The 6,963-nt window shown below is 40.6% G+C and overlaps 1 pseudogene; it reads left to right on the top strand.

Moving 5' to 3' along the window:
- Positions 1 to 2,029: 2,029 nt before the first annotated feature.
- Positions 2,030 to 3,674, top strand: LOC123596872 (annotated as a pseudogene).
- Positions 3,675 to 6,963: the final 3,289 nt, after the last annotated feature.

Here is a 6,963-nt window from a genome sequence, read left to right on the forward strand (position 1 = left end):
ATGTGACTTGATCTTGGGGTCATGAGTGTGAACCCTGCGTTGGGTGTAGAGATTACTTAAATAAATAAAACCTTAAAAAATAGTCACATGCTAGGTGTTCATAGGCTATAATCCGAAAAAATAATGACTCAAATATAAAGGCCAAATGGAATATCATGAGTGGCTATTTGAAACAACAAACACTGATTTGCTGTCCAGCTGCCTCTCACATGGTGTATTAATTTTTTGTTGCCACCATAACAAGTTACCAAAAACTTGGCGGCTTATTTTTCAGTTTCTATGGGTAAGAAATACAAGGATAATCAGTCAGTTTCTCTACCTCCAATTTAACAAGGCCAAAATCAAAGTGTCCATCGGCTGGACTCTTATCCAGAGGCTCTGGGAAGACCTTATTTCCCTTCCCATTTGGGTTCTTGGCAGAATTCAATTCCTGTTCCTTGAGGTTGTAGGTCCCTATTGCCTAGATGACTGTCACTTAGGGACTGCCCTCAGCTCCTAAAGGCCCACGTCTATCCCTTGCTGACAGTCCCTTGCATGTGAAAGACAGAAATGACATGTCAAATCCTTCTCACACAATCTCTCCGACCGCCACCTCACTCTTCTGCCTCCAGCTAGAGAAAGTTCTCTACTGTTAAGGGCTCAAGTGATTAGATTTGGCTGACATGGGTAATGCAGGGTGGTCTCCCTGTCCCAATTGCGTTTGCATAGTCTCTCTTGCCCTGCGACATAACATCTCAACAGATTACAGCAATTAGGATGCAGATTCTTTGGGTCCGTTATTCTGGCTTTTTCACATGGACAGCTGTGTTTGATGTTTATGGCAAGGTGGCAGCAGGGATCTGTTCATTTATCAGGGCTTACTGGTCTTCTAGAACAAGAAAAAGGGGAATAACTGCTACCTCTTCAACTTGAGCATGTTGAGACGATAACTTCTTCATCTGAAGCTGTTAGTGCATTCTCTGAAATACAGCACCCCTCCATTTTGCTCTATTATTTTACCAACTCTAGTCCTCATTTGACCTCAAAGAAGCCTGTTCCGGAAGAATTACTGCTTCCCATAAACCCAAAGAATTCTCTTGTTAAACACTCAGGTTCTGGGCAAAGACACACCTTTAAGGCAAAGGATGACTTCTGCTTTGGTAGCCCTCCTCTCTCAGCTTCCCTAGATGGACTGGCCTGAAGAAGAAAAGCAAAGAGAAAAGCACAATGGTTGGCTTTAACACAATGATATACCAAAGGCAATTTATGAATCCTGTTCATTTTAATAGTCAGAACTCTGAATGTGATTATAAAGTGGCACCAGGACCCACCTTCATTGTGACATAGACAGATGTTGCCTTTCCCCTTTAGTTGTGCCCTTTAATATCTTTACCTTGCACACCACTTCACAGTTTGCAAGTCTTTTATTACACATGCTCTGTCACCTTGTTAGGTAAACCAGGCGAGCGTTATTACTCCATGTTTTACATGTGATCACTGATATTCAGGTGAGTGAAGTGACTCCATGTCTGCAGAGCAGGTGAGCAGCACAGCTGACTGTGCATTTAGTAGTTGTTTTACCATCACTATGGCAATCACAGCTGCACCAATCCCCAGAGCTCTCTTGTTAATCTCTGCCTCCTTATCAAAGTCTAACCCCTGTGCCTCCTTCACAATAAAGTATGAGTGACTGGATCTTCCCAGGAGTGTCTGCACTTTAATATCAAATGAAGGAAATCCAAAGAATAAAATGTCAGGCATTAGCAATTAAGTGAGGGAGAAATGGGAAGCAAGGGGGCATAGGAGGCATGAGGTCTTCTCCTATAATGATACTTGGAAGGTTCTTCCAAATATATAGAAAGGTTAAACTCAATGCCAGATTCTCGTGAAAGTTAAACATAAAGTGGCTTCAGACTTATCTCAAGTCATCCCAAAAACGAAGTCAACACGTAGAGAAGGGAAGGTGGGAAGCTTAAAAATAGAGTGCTTTTTTGCAATGGGTTTGCCACAGCACAGGTGTCATGAAAACCACCACTAAACCCAAACCAAAATGGGAAAGGAAAAGACTCATATCAACATTGCCATCATTGGGCATTTAGATTTGGGCAAGTCTACCACTTCTGGTCATCTGATCTATAAATGTGGTGGGATCAAGAAAAAGGGGGGAGTATCAAAAAATTTGAAGAGGCTGCTGAGATGGGCAAGGGCTTCTTCAAGTATGCTAGGTGTTGGGTAAACTGAAAGCTGAACGGGAACATGGTATCACCACTGATACCTCCCTGTGGAAATTTAAGACCAGCAAGTATTATGTGACCATCATTGATGCCGGAGGACACATAGACTTTATCAAAAACATTATCACAGGCACATCCCAGGCTGATTGTGCTGTTCTGACTGTTGCTGCTGGTGTTGGTGAATTGGAAGCATGCATCTCAAGAATGGGCAGACTGTGAGCCCATGATGGGGCCGTGTTGGGGCCCCGCTTACACACTGGATGTAAAACAACTTACTTTGGTGTTAACAAAATGGATTCCACTGAGCCACCTCACAGTCAGAAAATATATAAGGAAATCATTAAGAAAGTGGGGCGCCTGGGTAGCTCTGTCGGTTAAGCGTCTGACTTTGACTCAGGTCATGATGTCATGGTTCATGAGTTTGAGCCCCGCTTTGGGCTCTGTGCTGACAGCTCAGAGCCTGGAACCTGCTTCAGACTGTGTCTCCCTCTCTCTCTGCCCCTCCCTCTCTCTGTCTCTCTCTCTCTCTCTCTCTCTGTCTCTCTCTCAAAACTAAATAATTAAAAGACTTTTAAAAAAAGAAAGTAAGCATCTACATGAAGAAAATCAGCTACAACCCCTACACAGTAGAATCTGTGCCAGTTTCTGGTTGGAACGGTGACAACATTCCAACTTAGCGCAAGCCAAGTGCTAACATGCCTTCGTTCAAGGGATGGAAAGTCACTAGTAAAGATGGCAATGCAAGTGGAACCACACTGCTTGAAGCTCTGGATTGCATTCTGCCGCCAGCTCACCCAAATGACAAGCCCTTGCATCTGCCTCTCCAGAATGTCTACAAAATTGGTGATATTGGTACTGTCCCTGTGGGTCAAGTGGAGACTGGTGTTCTTAAATCTGGCATGGTGGTCACCTTTGGTCCAGTCACTGTTACAACTAACATAAAGTCTGTTGAAATGCACCATGAAGCTTTGAGTAAGGCTCTTCCTGGGGACAATGTGGGCTTCAATGTCAAAAACATACCTGCCAAAGACATTCATTGTGGCAATGTGGCTGGTGACGGCAAAAATGACCCACTAGTAGAAGCACCTGGCCTCACAACACAGGTGATTATCCTGACCCATCCAAGCCAAATCAGTGCTGGATATGCACCTGTGCTGAACGGTCACAGCTCACATTGGCTGCAGGTTCACTGAACTGAAGGAGAAGACTGATTGTCATTCTGGAAAACAGCTGGAAGGTGATCCCAAGTTCTTGAATGTGGTGGTGCTGCAATCATTGATATGGTTCCTGGCAAGCCTATGAGTGTTGAGAGCTTCTTTGACTATCCTCCCCTGGCCCATTTTGCTCTTCTTGACATGAGACATATGGTTACTTATGGGTGCCAACAAAACTGTGGACAAGAAGGCAGCTGGAGCTGGCAAGGTCACCAAATCTGCCCAGAAAGATCAGAGGGCTAAATGAATATTATCTGTAATACTTGCAACCCCAGTCTTAATGAGTGGTGGAAGGACAGTCCCAGAACTGTTTGTATTAACTGGCCATTTAAGTGTGATGTAAAAGACTGGTTAATGATAACAATGTATCGTAAAACCTTTAGGAAAAAAAAAGGAGAGATTTTTTGAAGTGTATTTATTCTGAAAGAGAAAGAGAGAGAGCAGGAGTGGGGAAGAGGCAAAGAGACAGGGAGGGAGAGGATCCCAAGTAGGCTCTGCACTGTTAGCACAGGGCTCTATGCCGGGCTCAAACTCACAAACCGTGAGATCATGACCTGAGCCAAAATCAAGAGTCTGACGCTTAACCAACTGACCCACCTATATACCCTGGAAAGGAGAATAGGGATTCTCTATCTCCCTCTCTCTCTGCCCCTACCTCACTCATGTGCACATTCTCTCTCTCTCTCTCTTTCTCTCTCTCTGTCTCAAAATAAATAAATAAGCATTTTTAAAAAAGAATTAGAGCAAGAAACTTAGGAGAAGAGAACAAAATGCCATGTGCCAAGAGATGAAAATGATTTAGATAACTACAATTCTCAAGTTGATGTATTAAATCTGATGTATAACAGTCCGTCAAGAAATGGAGAAGCTGAAAATATGGCCTTCTCTCCCAAATGATTGAATAACAGTTATTTTTATGCTTTTTTTTTCTTTCTTGCTCATTAGAATAAATTGCCCTGTCCTGAACTCAGTAAGACCTATGAAGCCCCTATTAAAGAAATGTAATCATCTTTGAGACCAAAATAGTCACTGAAAATAGCATGCAAGTTCCTGCCTATCTCTTTCTTTTCCCTATGGCATTTTTCCACTTATTTTTTTGTCCTCCTGTTATCTCTTGACCTGTTTTATGCTATCAGCTTCTCAAATGTCTTTTAATAACATATAGAAAAGTATGCACTTTATGTTTCCCTTTGTGAAACCTCAGGCCACCAAAAAACCTTAAAGTAAATTAGTCTGATAAAATTATACTGAAATCTTCTTTGCAGCAGTGCTGGGATCTTACGTGATTTCTTGTTTAAAAGCGAAACATAACAGCATCTTTTCTGTGTCATTATAAAGGTGAAGGGGGGGCACCCAGCTGGCTCAGTCAGTAGAGCACACAACTTTTGAATTTGGGGCTGTGAGTTTGAGCACCATGTCGAGTGTAGAGATAACCTAAAAAAAATATTTAAAAAAAAAAAAAAGAAAAGGTGGTGATTCCATGCAATGAAATAATATCCATATCATAGGGGTCCCAGAAGAAGAAGAATGGGAAAAAAGGGGCAGAAGGTTTATTTGAACAAATTATAGCTGAGAATTTCTGTAATCTGGGGAAGGAAACAGCAATTCAAGTCCAAGAGGCACAGAGAACTCCCCTCAAAATCAACAAAAACAGGTTAACACCATGACATATCATACTGAACCTTGCAAAATACAAAGATAAAGAGAATTCTGAGAGCAGCCAGGGACAAAGAGCCGTTAACCTACAAGGGTAGACACATGAGGTTAGCAGCAGACCTGTCCACTGAAACTTGGCCAGAAGGGAGTGGCAAGAAATATTCAATGTGCTGAGTGGGAAAATATGCAGCCAAGAATTCTTTGTCCAGAAAGGCTGTCATTCAGAATAGAAGGAGAGAAAAAGACTTTCCCAAACAGACAAAAACTAAAGGAGTTCATGACACCTAAACTAGCCCTGCAAGAAATTTTAAGGGAGATTCTCTGAGTGGAGGGAAAAAAGAAGACCAAAGCAAGAAAGATTACAAAGGATCAGAGAACATCACCAGAAACACCAACTCTATGAGTAACACAATGGCACTAAATTCATATCTTTCAATAATCACTCTGAATGTATATGAACTGAATTCTCCCATCAAAAGTCATAGGCTATCAAAATGGGTAAAAAAAATAACAAGATCCATTTATATGCTGCCTACAAGAGACTCATTTTAGACCTAAAGACACCTTCATATTGAAAGTGAGTGGATGGATAACCATCTATCATGCTAATGGATGTCAAAAGAAAGCCAGAGTAGCTGTACTTATATCAGACAAAGTAGATTTTAAAACAAAGACTGTAACAAGAGATGAAGGGCATTATATCATATTTAAGGGATCTATCCACCAGGAAGATCTAACAATTGTAAATATCTATGCCCCCAATTGTAAGAACCCAAAGGTATAAATCAATTAATAACAAACATAAAGAAACTCATTGATAATAATACCATAATGGTAGGAGACTTTAATACCCCACTACAACAATGGACAGATCATCTAAGCAGAAAATCAACAAGGAAACAATGGCTTTGAATGGCACACTAGACCAGATGGACTTAACAGATATATTTAGAACATTTCATCCTAAAGCAGCAGAATAGACATTCTTCTCCGGTGTACATGGATCATTCTCCAGGACAGATCACACACTGGAACACAAATCAGCCCCCAACACCTACCAAAGATGAATATTTTCAGGTCACAATACTATGAAACTTGAAATCAACCACAAGAAAAATTTTGGAAATCCCTCAAATACATGGAGGTTAAGAACATCCTACTAAAGAAAGAATGGGTTAAACAGTAAATTAAAGAAGAAATATAAAAATATGTGGAAGCAAATGAAAATGAAAACACAACAGTCAAAAACCTTTGGGATGCAGCAAAGGCAGTCCTAAGAGGAAAGTACATTGCAATTCAAACCTATCTCAAGAAGGAAGAAAGGTCCCAAATATACAGCTTACAACTAAAGGAGCTAGGAAAGGAGCAACAAATAAAGCCTAAAGCCATCAGAAGAACAGATATAATAGAGATTGGAGCAGAAATAAATGATATAGAAACAACGATAACAATGACAACAACAAAAAATGGAAAAGATCAAAAAACTAAATGCTGATTCTTTGAAAGAATAAACAAATTGATAAACCCCTAGCCAGACTTCTCAAAAAGAAAAGAGGAAGGACCCAACTAGATAAAACCATGGATAAAAGAGGAGAGATCACAACCAACACCACAGAAATACAAACAATTATAAGAGAATACTATGAAAAATTATATGCCGACAAACTGGGCAATATAGAATAAATGGACAAATTCCTAGAAACTCATGCACTATCAAAACTGAAACATGAAGAAATAGAAAATTTGAACAGACACATAACCAGCAAAGAAATTGATTCAGTTATCAAAAATCTCCCAACAAACAAGGGTCTTGGGCCAGATGGATTCCCAGGGGAATTCTACGAGACATTTAAAGAAGAGTTAATATCTATTCTTCTCAA

The sequence above is a fragment of the Leopardus geoffroyi genome, chromosome C1 (genome assembly GCF_018350155.1).
Source record: "Leopardus geoffroyi isolate Oge1 chromosome C1, O.geoffroyi_Oge1_pat1.0, whole genome shotgun sequence".
Lineage (NCBI taxonomy): Eukaryota > Metazoa > Chordata > Mammalia > Carnivora > Felidae > Leopardus > Leopardus geoffroyi.